The sequence below is a fragment of the Panthera onca genome, chromosome D2, assembly GCF_046562875.1.
Source record: "Panthera onca isolate mPanOnc1 chromosome D2, mPanOnc1 haplotype 2, whole genome shotgun sequence".
Lineage (NCBI taxonomy): Eukaryota > Metazoa > Chordata > Mammalia > Carnivora > Felidae > Panthera > Panthera onca.
Window position 1 is genome coordinate 32,437,911 of NC_138349.1, and position 13,441 is coordinate 32,451,351.

Here is a 13,441-nt window from a genome sequence, read left to right on the forward strand (position 1 = left end):
TTGTCACATTACACAGATGGAAAGACTAATATAATTAGTCATTATTTTGTATAACAATTTCATTCCTTGAGTCACCAAATTTTTTCTACAGAGATAACTGAATTCAAAACAGTCATATGAATATATAACTAGAGGTAAAACAAAAGCAGCATGCATCAGTAGAGCTTACTGAAAAAATGTAAAGTTCTGTCTAAAAGGGATCTAGAAGAAAACACAAAAAACCCTAAAACATATTTTCAAAGCAGAACCATATAACGCCTTCAAAACAATAATCTTTTCATGACTTGAAACATACACTCTGGGCTTACTTTTTTTTATAGCTGTTTTAAGTATTTAAAAAGTTTACCTACAGGGCTAATAATACCTATCATATTTTATTTTTTATTTATTTTTTTAACGTTTATTTATTTTTGAGACAGAGAGAGACAGAGCATGAACGGGGGGAGGGTCAGAGAGAGAGGGAGACACAGAATCTGAAACAGGCTCCAGGCTCTGAGCTGTCAGCACAGAGCCCGACGTGGGGCTTGAACTCACTGACAGCGAGATCATGACCCGAGCCAAAGTCGGACGCTTAACTGACTGAGCCACCCAGGTGCCCCTAATACCTATCATATTTTAAACAAGTGAAAGAATAAATTTTGTAGAATATATATACACACACACACACACACACACACATACACTCACACATATATAATACATATATATATGTGTATGTGTATCTATTTTGTATATATATGTATATATACACATACATATTGTATACATATACACACATAATAAAAGCCAGCTCCCTCCAAATCTTTGTGGCCTAATAAACAACTTAAACAGAAAAGAAAAATAAAGAGTTAAATATGCAGATGTAAGGAAGTACAGATTCAGAAATGTTCAAAATGCGAGAATACATGTGAGCCATGTACCACTCAGGTAGGCTAGTGACACTGATACAATTATGAAGGAGTACAAAATGGAAAAATTAAAATACAGAAGCAGTTCAGGTTCATCTTTTTTTTTTTTTTAAAGCTTATTTATTTATTTTGGGAGAGAGAAACAGAGAGCATGAGCAGACAGAGAGCATGAGAAGGGGAGGGGCAGAGAGTGGGGGGAGAAAGAATCCCAAGCAGGCTCTGTACTGTCCGCACAGAGTCCTACACCGGGCTCGATTCCACAAACCTCGAGTTTATGACCTGAGCTGAAATCAAGAGTGGACACTTAACCAACTGAGCCACCAAACACCCCTTAATCTTATTTCTTATTACTGAGATGATGACTGCTCATTATCCATAAGGTACAGTGCCCAATATCTAAGATGCTATCCACTACCTACACATACACTTTTATTTATCTTTGTTCATCCTGCTTCTTCTCACGAGGCTTGTCATCCCCTTCTATCTTCATTCCATACTAGTCAAACTTCCTGTCTAATTCTACCTCCTATAGGCACACGAAACCTTCTGCAATACACACTAATCTCTCCCTTCTCTGCATATCCATTTAAAGTACAGCCATTGTTCACCACTTCATTACACTGCTTTATAGTTACATCATTTCATTTTTTAAGTTTTACCTCCCTTAAAGAGAAGTTCTATTTTATATTTTTCACTTATGCCTCACGAAAGTCAAGGATGATTGGTACACAGGGTCCTAACACACTCCCGACTCATTCTTTTATTTGCAACCCAAATATCTGACTTCCTGTGATTTCAGATTAAATGACTTTATAGCAAATAGCAAACGTTACAGATCACGTAAACTTTTTTTGCTGCAATGGAATTTGATTTAAAACACACACACAAGCTCACGCGCACGTGCACGTTCTCTCTCACATAGTCAGAAATCCCATTTTCAGTATGTAGGAATTGGGAGAAAAATCAAAGTAATCTATCCAAAGTGAAATAAAGACCACCAAATTTAGTATGGGAAGGAGAAAGGTTATTTCATCTCTCGTGCCTTTCTTCTTTGTCATTTTGTTGTGGCAGTAACTTAGAGCAGGCAGATTTTACTTAAGATTTTGGAACACATGGTGGGGGGTGGGAATCAAGATTTATGGCTATTTGATTGGGAGAACATGTATCAACATGTAATCCATTTCCCCCCTGCTTCTCAAAACAATATAAACTATTTCATTTTTCTCTGGCTCTATAAAGCACCTGCCTCAAGGACAGAAACAAACTCCACTTCCCAGGCTGCCCCACCATAGTAACATGGCACCGCAATCCATCCAGTTACTCATCCCAGAAATGAAGGAATCATTCTGCGCCTTCTTTCTCTTACTCCCACACTAATCCATAAGCAAGTCCTGTCAATTCTATCTCCAAAATACATCTTGAATTCTCTCCACCTCCACCACCATCTTCTCAGTCCACTGCCATCTATAACTTGGATTAAAATAACCTAACTGGCATTCATGCTTCTCTCTTGCCCACCACCTTCCTGTGAATCCATTCTCCACACAGGAGCAAACGCGATCTTAATATAAAATAGATCACAATGCTCCCTGCTTTAAAATCTACAGTGGCTTCCCAAAGCACTTAAAACAAAATTTAATCTCTGCCAAGACTTACAAGGAGCAGTGACATCTGGTCCTGGACCTCTCTCCTAAACTTCACCTCATACCAATCTCCTCATCTGTAAATGCACTCCAGCAAGCTACCACAGACAGCCTCTCAGTTCCTCAAATACTCCTTTCCTATCTCAGACCTTTGCACCCGCTGTTCCCTGCTTGAATTGAATTGGTCTTCCTCCTAGTTTTCAAATGGCTAGATCTTTCTCATCTTTTAGGTCTCAGCTCAGATGTCATCACCTCAGAAGGGTCTCCCCAACATATAAAGCGTTGCTTCTCAACCAGAAAAATATTATTCTCTATTTAAGCTCCTTGTATTTCTTTTTTATAACACTTTTTTTTCCTCTGGCAATATTTTATATATTTGACAACTTATTTTCTATCTGTCGTTACCACTGAAATAAAAACTGCATAAGTATAAGGAACACATCTGTCATGTTTTTTGCTATACCACCAGCATCTGGCATAGTGTTGGGCATGCAGCTAGCACCAAATCTGTGCCAGTCTTTGTTCTAATTATTGAGAATACAGCAATGAATAAAACAAAAACCCGTCCCCTCATGGACATAACACTCTACTAGCTATTTAGATAATAAACAAGATAAGTAAATTCCTATTACATATGACATGTGTAACATATTCAAAGGTGATAAATACCTATGGTGAAAAAGAGGCAGAATCAGAGTTGCAATTTTAAATATGAAGTCAGGTAGCCCTCATTTGAAAAAGTCTTATTTAAGCCAAGATCTTAAAACGTTGAGGCAGAAAGCATTCCAAGAAAAGAAATAATGAGTGCTAACACCCTGAGTATGGAGCGTCCCTAGCATGTTCAGAGAATAGCAAGGTCGGTAGGCCTAGAACAAGAAAACAGCACAGGGAAGAAAGCAGTAGATGAGGTCAAAGAAGTGATGAGGGAACTGACACAAGGCCTGAGGGATACTACAAGGACTTTGGTTTTACTATAAACAAGATGAGAAGCTACTGGAACATTTGGGATAAAGAAGTAACATAAGCTGAATTATTTTTTAGAGATCACTTTGGCTACAATGTTAAGAACAAAGTATTTGGGAAGGAAGTAAGAGTGAAAGCAAGAAGACCACTTTGGAGATAATTACAACATCCAGGTCAGAGATGATGGTAGCTTGGTGGAGAGAATGTGATATGGTTAGGCCGTGGATATGCTGTGAAGATAGAGCCAAAGGATATGCTGACAGACTCCGTTTGGTCTGTGAGAAAGAGACATGTCAAGGATAACTCCAAAAGTTCCAACTTCAGCAAATGAAGAAATGAATTGCTATTTATTAATACAGAAAAGACAGAGTGGGAACAATAAGTATAGAATATATATCAAGAGTTCAGTTTTAGTGGAATTTCAGGTATCTAGCTGACAGCCAAGCGGAAATGTGGATGTGTAGCTGAATACAGAATATGGAGGTCTGGATGTAAGATAAAATTTTGGGAATCACTGGTGCGTGTATATATTTATGTATATAGAATTGAATGAAATCACCAAGGGGTAAGTACACAAAGAGAAAAGTCCAAGGCCTGAGCCTCAAGATGCTACAACATTTAGAGGAAAAAGAGGAGAAAGAACCAGCTGGTAAGGATGAAAGGAATGACCAATGAGGTAAGTAAAGAGAGTGGTGTCCTGAAAGCAAAGTGAACAATGTGTTTCCAGGATCAGGTATTGATCAACTCTCTCAAGTAAGATGAGGACTGAGAATTGACCACTGGACTTAATGTCAAGACCATTGGTGACACTGATAGAATGGTTTCAGTGGGGTTATATAGAAGGGCTGACTAGCATGGATTTAGGAGAAAATGGGAGGGAAAAAAGGGAGATATAGATGCAGTACAGATAACTTTTTTTTTTAATGTTTATTTATTTTGACAGAGAGAGAGCACGCTCAATCAGGGGAGGGGCAGAAAGAGAGGGAGAATCCCCAGCAGGCTCCACATCACCAGCAGAGACATGTTAACAATAATTCATGGGTTTAATCTCACAAACTGTGAGATTATGACTCGAGCTGAAATCAAGTCAGACGCCCAACCAGCTGAGCCCCCCAGGTGCCCCCTTTTAAGGAGTTTTACTATAAAAGGGAGACAACCCTTTTAAGGAGTTTTACTATAAAAGGCCAAGAGACAAAGGAACTGAAATGGAGTTATTTTTTGTTTGTTTTTTTAAACTGGGAGAAATTATAGTATAATTACGTGCTTATGAAAATGATATAACAAAAAGATAAAAAGTGATGATGAAGGAAAAAAAAGTGAACAAGTAGGAGAGGTAAACTTAGAAAATAATAAAGATAACTGATCCATAATTACTAGAAAGGAGGATAGTGGGGAGATGTGATTATGAGAAGCTGTGGCATAAAATGTCTCATTAAATCTATGACAGGTGGTCCACACCAACACCCTGTGGACCAAATGTGGCCTGCTGCTTTTTGTAAATTAAGTTTCATTAGAACATAGCTACACTTGTTCATTTACATATGGTCTATGGCTGCTATCGTGTTCCAACAGCAGCTGATAGGTGTAGAGATCATACTGCCAACAAAGCCTAAAATATATACTACCTGGCCATTTACAGCAAAAGTTTGCCAACCCTGGTATACAGGAACGTTCCAAATGTTAATTCTCTTGAGTTGAATATCAGCTAACTGGTTATTGAAAAAAGGTGAAGTTAACAACAGCATTTAATGAAAGAATGACACATTAGCCTATACGTCATTCCTAGTATCTGGAGCTCAAAACAATTGTTATGTGAGCAATCAAACATTAATTCCTTATCTCTTTCAGAATGCTTTTACATCTATTGCAACATTAGTTTTGAACTGGCTGTTTCTCTAGAGGAAGGGTATGGTTATGCCACTGTTATTATGGGATCTCTCAAAAAGGGGCAGGTAAGAAGAAAGACACCAATTATATATATATATATATATATGTGTATAATATGTATAAAACAGAACAACACCGCAAATTAATGATTGTTTTTAAAAAATTTCCAAGGCAGGGGTGCCTGCATTGCTCAGTCGGTTAAACTTCCAACTTTGGCTCAGGTCATGATCTCACGGTTTGTGGGTTTGAGCCCCGCATAGGGCTCTGTGCTGACAGCTCAGAGCCTGGAGCCTGCTTCAGATTCTGTCTCTCCCTCTCTCTCTGCCCCACGCACGCTCACTCTATCTCAAAAATGAATGTTAAAAAAAATTTTTTTAAATAAAAATAAAAAATTTCCAAGGCGGAAAATATAACAAGATGTTTTCCACAACAAGTAAATTTACATCACTTGATTACACTTATTTTGCACTTTAGCATCACAAAAATGGCATCAAAGAAATATAAACATTTTATTCAAAGCAATCCCCACCTTAACAGAAAATAAAATTTGTTTGGCTTTCGAAATGCCTCATACATGGATTTACCTAAAATAGTCAACCTTATTATCACTACCTCTCATTTCCCCAAAATACAAACCGTTACAGTCAAACCAATCTCCTCCCTATCTTGGATCAGTTCTTAGTCATTTTCAACTCCATCCTTTCCTCAATTATTCTGTGCCTATCAAAATGACTCATCAGTTAAAACCTATTTGCACTCATACATCCTTCAAGAAACCTTCTAACCCTCACTAATTTCCTTTCTATCAGAACTCAGATTTAATATCCAGACTACATGAATGTATATGCATTTACCTGCTGTTTGTGTCATTTCATACACATTAATCTGGATTCCTTAACTAAACTGTAAGCACTTTGAAGGCAAACAATTCCTTTTATTCTTTCATATTACTAAAATGCTGAGCACAGCACTGATTATTCTCAACACACTCTTGTTGACCTGTGTAACCTAAGTATATAAAAATGTGCTACATTAAAGGAAGTCCATCATCCTCAGCAAGTAGGTATAATCCTTGACTATCCAGGCAGCTGCACATACTTGTACATAGTAGACACTCAACAAATGTTTGTAGGTTGAATGAAAGACTAAATGTATACATGAATGATGAATGAATAATGGGCATTCTTCATAAGGTGGAAGAAAAGGGCAAACTGTAGATGGACGTGGTCAACTTGAAGCTATAGATCTTAAATTCATAAGGACCAAATATTCATCAGAACATTTTCTGCTGCAATCCAATTCAAACTAATTTATATACAAAATTTTGGCTCATGGGACTGGAAAGGACACCAGGGTAGCTGACAGAATCAAAAGAAAACCATAGATATCTCATACCACAGTCCCTGGAACTGAAATTGGCATGCTACCTCAACCTATCTCCCATTTATTTATGGTTTCACTTTCTCCTACTACAGATGGGGTTCTTATACATGTGGGAAAGAATGCACTAACACCCTACTACTAACACCCAGATTAATAAGAGTTCATCTGAATTAATTAATAAGAATCCTACTAACACCCAGATTAATAACTTCAGAAAAAAGGGAGCATCTTTCTCCTAGCATTCATACATCAATGTCAAAGGATTCTAATTGGCTCTGCTGGATCAATACGCAATCACTGTTGCAATAGGGATGACTAGGTTTGGGTTATAAGAGTATACGTCTGGCAGGCAGCCTATCAACCACACATGATAGGTGAAGAGATGATTCCCCAAACGAAGAGATATGGAGTTGAGCAAATTAGCATACAGCTGACCCTAGAACAGCACAGCTTTGAACTGCACAGGTCCACTTATGCACAGATTTTTTTCAATACAGTACTACAAATATATATTTCTCTTCCTTATGATTTTCTTAACAACACTCTCTGTTCCCTAGCTTACTTTATCCTCATTTATTTTAAGAACACAGCCTCTAACACATATACAAAGTATGTGTTATTCAACTGTTCATGCTATCAGTAAGGCTTCCAATCAACAGAAGGCTTATAGCAGTTAAATTTTAGGGGAGTCACAAGAATACACACAGATTTCCAACTGCATGGAATTGGAAATCTACCTACCCCCACATTGTTCAAGGTCAATAAAAACATATATATGTCTAATTTTTTTCTACCAGCTATAACCTCTAACAACCCAATTTTAATTAGGAATTGGTGATGATTTTACCACATTTTGCACTTACTAGACTTTCCACAAAGCCAATATTTGTTTTTGGCTATTACCACTTCTTAAAATAAGACCCATGTGAGACCTACTTAATTATCCTAAGCTTCAAGTCATGCAACTTAATTCTGATATTCTGATACCTATTTCATGCAGTCATACCGATCACGATTTTAAAATTTAGTCAGGGACACACGGATGGCTCAGTCAGTGAAATGCCTGACTCTTGGTTTTGGCTCAGGTCATGATCTCATGGTTCATGGGTTCGAGTCCCACATCAGGCTCCTTGCGAAGGTGCGGAGTCTGTTTGGGATTCTCTCTCTCTCCCTCTCTGCCTGCCCCCTTCCCTGTTTGCACTCTCTCTCTCTCTCTCTCTCTCACGTGCTCTCTCAAAATTAGGAAGTAAACTTAAAAAAATAAAAAGTAAATTTAAAATTTAGTCAGACTCTGCTCACAATTTTTCAAGATGGAATAATCCAAATCATTTTGGTAAGTCATCATACAGCAGCCTCTTGTTTACTTCATTACATTTCAAGTTCTCACTCTTCATTGTGTAACTTCTTCTGAGAATTATGGATCAAACACAGTAAAGAAAATTCTTAGCACTCAGCATTTACTTTATTCAGAAAACAACACAGTACCCATGCAAACCTAATTCAGTTAGAGGTCAAACAATTGTTATGTAGGAAGAAATTACACATATAAATGAACATAAATAATAACCTGGTATCTAAGCTTTGTTGCTTTGTACTCACTGTAGTTGTTAGATATTAACTTCTAATAAAATAAAACATTCCTGGGGCGCCTGGGTGGCTCAGTCGGTTAAGCGTCCGACTTCGGCTCAGGTCATGATCTCACGGTCCGTGGGTTCGAGCCCCGCATCGGGCTCTGTGCTGACCGCTCAGAGCCTGGAGCCCATTTCAGATTCTGTGTCTCCCTCTCTCTCTGCCCCTCCCCTGTTCATGCTCTGTCTCTCTCTGTCTCAAAAATAAATAAACATTAAAAAATAAATAAATAAATAAAAATAAAATAAATAAAACATTCCTGCCTTTGTGAAAAATGACCCTGAAAAGAAAACCATCTGCTAGTAAAACTCATGGCAAAACATGGTTATGATTAGTAAAGTAATAATTTAAGTTGGTATAATCCTCTTCCACTTTTTTAGTAGTTATATACATAATCTTATTTTTTTTTAATGTTTATTTATTTTTGAGAGAGGGAGAGAGAGAGGGAGAGAGAGTGAGCGGGGGAAGGGCAGAGAGAGATCTGAAGCAGGCTCCAGGCTCTGAGCTGTCAGCACAGAGCCTGACATAGGGCTCAAACTCGTGAACCGTGAGATCATGACCTGAGCTGAAGTTGGGCACTATACCAACTAAGCCACCCGGGTGTCCCGTACATAATCTTATTTCTAATTTAGAGTTATATTTATGGGTATACTTACTGCATTTGGTGAGGGGAATTATAATACTGTGGTATCCAGTACCTACCCAAAACAAACAGCAAGAGAAACTGTGCTTCCACGGTAGATAAACTGTATTTTTGTACAAGGGTACAATATTTTCCACTGAGTTTGCAAAGCTTTATTTACAATACCTTGGATTCGATGGCAGATTTTCCCCCTTCTTTTTGTTCACACCAGGATATTCAGATGATTGCCTTCAGGAAACAAGTCCTAACTCCACAGTGATTCCCAAATACCTTTCCTGATTCATAATGTAGATGCCATTAATCATGATATAAATATCGGGTTTTTTTTTTTTTTAGGAGCATTACTTTACACTTACCAGAGCAAAACACAAACACTCTTCTGGTCATTTATAAAACTTCAAAACATCTTCCTACCATATATGTCTCCATCATTCATTACCCAAAAGCCCTTAATGTTGTCTTTATGTTTAGAAAAATACAGCTTAAATTATCTTTAGATTTCTAATGAAATGTTAAATAACAAACTAGGAAACCAAAACTACCTTTTCTGCCAACATTAAAAGGAAACCTGTATTTTTTATTTAAGCCAAACATAAAACTATAACTTATGAAAACTCGTAACTCTTTTATTTTTTTGTACCATATCAAAACATATTAACTTACTGCTTAATAGACTACATACTGTAATACTTCAATCTTTACCATACCTCCTTCTTCAAGGAACAAAAGGCACGCAATTTAATGCTTGGACAAAGCCACAATCAGGAACAGTGGTCAAAAGAAGAGACGATATCTGGAAATGAAGACCAAGAGTTTAAAACTGACTGCATAAACTGTTAGTAAAATGTTTTTTATACTCGTGATTCAATTATGCTTCATATTCAACTTATGTGTTTAAATTTGAAAGGAACAAAAAAACCTCTCTGCCCTTAGGCAAATAACCCATCATTGCTACTCCGTGATAACATTATAAATTTATAAAAATCAGAAAACTCAAAGCTTAGAAGGGAGCTTAGACTCCATCCAATTCATTTATTACAAGATCAGGAAAATGAATCTTGCCCAAAATCACAATCTTAGAACAATCTAGATCTGATTCCACCCCAGATATCCTACTACCAAAATACTACCTTTTAATACTCATTGTGCTAGTATCCCATGTATATTGCTGACCATGTAAAGTCAATACCCCATGTAGAACTGAAACATTCATAGCCTCTACACACCTGGGATCAGATAATTAATAAAAACTTCAACTTTATTACAATTCTTTTCTTCTGCTTATATAGTGCTTTATCACAAAACTTTTAGTAGAGTACCCAAAGGAACTGGGCAAAAAAACCCTCAAGTCTTTTATCATCAAAAAAAAAGTTGTATTAAGTGATCTAAAGCAAACATTGCTTCAGTAAGAACAATTCCAAACAGAAAAGTAAACAATAAAAGTACATTAAATGACGTGTTTAAAGTATGTTTTAAAGTCAAATTGTGTATTTATGCTAAAATATATCCTCTGGAATGCTTCAAGATATAAAAACTTGGGACCGCAACATACTATTACCAGAGAATAGGATAGGATTTTAAGTGTGATGATAAAAAAAATCTCAACCATTTAAAAGCTCATACATTATCAATGCACATAGTAGGTATTCATCATGGTTGTTGATCCTTTTACCCTTCCATAAAACCATATCTAAAACGTTTTGAATTGGTATTTATACTTACTTTCACTGCAAAAAATAAAGAAAAATTTGGATGTGCAATATAGGTTAGATACTTTTATTTTATCCCTCCCTTCCCTTTTGTTAACAATTTTCTAAACCTGGGGATCATCTTATTTATGAGAATTTTAACAAAAATAACGGGGTCTACTATGCTTACCATACTCATGAAATGCTAACGCCTGAAAAATGTTAATACAATGCAATGCCTTTCTTCATGAATATCAGAAACATATAGTTTTGCTGAAAGATAATCCATTTCTACGGATTTGCAGTTAAAAGAGGTCAGGGTATTCCATTGCATCGATTTAAGTGGTTTCTATCTGTTCAACCTGAGGATACTAATTTTAGAGTACACTCAAATCCGATCCCTTACTGCATAAAAAAGAAAAAAGAAAAAAAAAAACAGTAAACTAGGCCTAACACACAGACGCTCTAGTTAATGAAATTCCTACCCTGATGTACAGTTTGGCGTCTTGTTTCACCATTGCTACAGCCACACAAAGTTCAAGCATTCTTACGAATTCCTTAACTATTGACTTATTTTATTTTTCTGGTGTTTTTTTTTAGACTTTTGATATCCAAACATACTAAACGAATGTTTTCACTAAAATAGATCACAAACACTAAACGCCCCAAATTTAAACCTAAAAAGAAAACTGAGCCTAAACTTTTGTATTCTGAACCTTAAAGCTACCACATCTGTTTTGTTGCTCTTCCTAAGTTACAACATTTTACCTCATATACATTCACCCTACATATATTCCATTACCATATCCATCTAGGAAGAGACTGTCTACTTGACAATGAGGACACCATGTTAAGAATAGACTCAAAATGGACCCTACAAGTGAGAAAGCCAGTTACAAAGAAATCCATCTGCCACTGGGTGTGGTTGGGGTCTGCAAGGAAGGGCGCCTTTGGCCAACTCTGGAGGAGAGAGCGCGCGCCAGAGAGCTGTGCGTATCTGCAAGAAAAGACCTCCAATGACCACAAACTGGACCCACAATGGGGACGCCGTCGAGTCGGGCTGCCGTGGGCCTGCGAATCTACAGCTCGAGGGGTGCGGCCGCAGGACTGCCCATGCTGTCTCCACCAGCCCCGGAACGCTCCGAGTGGGTGCTTCGAGCGCCGCGCGCCCCGCTCCGTCCCAAACACCGCGCCCGATCCGCCCCTTCCTCCGGGGTTCGGCTCCCCTCGGGCGCGCGGAGGCACACTGTCGCCGCGCTCCCGCTCCAGCTCCTAAGCTGTGGGAGAGTGTGGAGTTCAAAGAGCCCGAACGTAGTGCAAACCCAGCTAAGGAACAGAAGGCTAGCTCTAGCAGCCTGCAGGAGCGCCGGGTAAAAGAGCCCACTTCTCTAGAAAAACTTTGCGGCAAGTTAGGCGGAAGCGCTGAATAGCCGGGACTATTTAGCAGGCGCTTCCTATCACGAGAGGCGGATCCCTGAGCCGGTTCAGGGGACCCTGACACCCCCACAAACTCGCACTTTGCCCCCTGGCTGGCCATCTAGAAGTCCCGGCATCCTAACAAGTCTGAGCGGCCCCGTTCATAGGGAATACCTGTCGTGGTCCCCATTGCCTGCGAGTCCCCGATGGCGGCCATTACGCTTCCATCCGGGTATTGCCGAAAAGCCGATCGCGGCGCTACCGGTAGCGCACGCTGCGGCGGAGGGATCCGCCGGGCAGTACCTGAAGCGAGCGGAAGAGGACGGAGGCCGGCAGGGTTCGCGCCTTAGCCTGGCGAGACTAGGCCATTGAGCTGGACTTGCCGCTGACCTCTCAAATTAGCGCGCTTCCCCGATGCCTGCCACGCCAGTGACTCACCCTCCCACTGTGTTCTCCAGCAGCTGCAGAGATCCTACTGCCCATGTTGGGGTAGACAAACCTCTACTCTATGCTCTTCAGAGTAGACACCAGAAGCAGGAACTGTGGTCTTGGCAAGCCCTTACTAACTGGGAATGGTCTCAACCCTGAGATTTTAATCATTTCCGGCTTTGCAAATGGCGTCTCCTCCTCGTTGCTTTTGACTCCCAGGTTTTAGCAGCCATTGCAGCCCACGTCAATGAAGGAAGCTGCCCAAGACCCTCAGGAAGATATACTGAACTCCAAACGTGCACATATATAATAATTGATCTGAAAACTGTCGTTACAACAAGGGAGATTTCATTCCCATCAAAGGAATCCTTCCACAACATCACACAACTGAGCTGGACAAAGAGGCCAATTAATATTATGATTGGGTTTCTCCCAAAGGCCGGAATGGCTCCCCTTGTCTCTTGTAGAGCATTTCTGAAAGCCAACCTATTAATTTCACTTTTACATATTATAAACTTACATATATATACCTTCATATATATATATATATATACACACATACATATATATATATACATACATATATATGTATATATATATATAGCAAAAACTAAAAAAATCTGGGGCAGAGGTATACATCAAAATATTAATATTAAAAGTGAAACTGCAATCGAGTTGTCTTCGTTGAAAAAAAAATTAATGTTTATCATAAACATTTTTTATTGTCTTAGAGTATGCTTTGAAAATGTCAACCTGTAGCCAGACACAAGATTTTCTGCATCCTTTAATAAAAAGCACACTGAGGAATCCTCCTTGTCCTTAAGGAAATTTCTTATCACTGGGTCTATTGGT

The 13,441-nt window shown here is 38.6% G+C and overlaps 1 protein-coding gene across 8 annotated transcripts in view; it reads right to left on the minus strand.

The window, feature by feature from the left end:
* Nucleotides 1–12,443, minus strand: part of ZNF518A (zinc finger protein 518A) — a 52,996-nt gene extending 40,553 nt beyond the window's left edge. For 4 of the 8 annotated variants that reach the window (XR_013550538.2, XR_009612926.3, XM_060641885.3 and 1 more), the window contains exons 1-2: nucleotides 12,335–12,443; nucleotides 9,764–9,849 (exon numbers count right to left, since the gene is read on the minus strand). The gene's annotated coding sequence lies outside the window, so the exon portion shown is untranslated. Of the gene's footprint in view, nucleotides 1–8,083; nucleotides 8,192–9,763; nucleotides 9,850–11,781; nucleotides 12,269–12,334 lie in introns of those variants that run through there. The other 4 variants (XM_060641886.3, XM_060641882.3, XM_078434679.2 and 1 more) reach the window with 3 other exon arrangements.
* Between the last annotated feature and the right edge of the window lie 998 nt (nucleotides 12,444–13,441).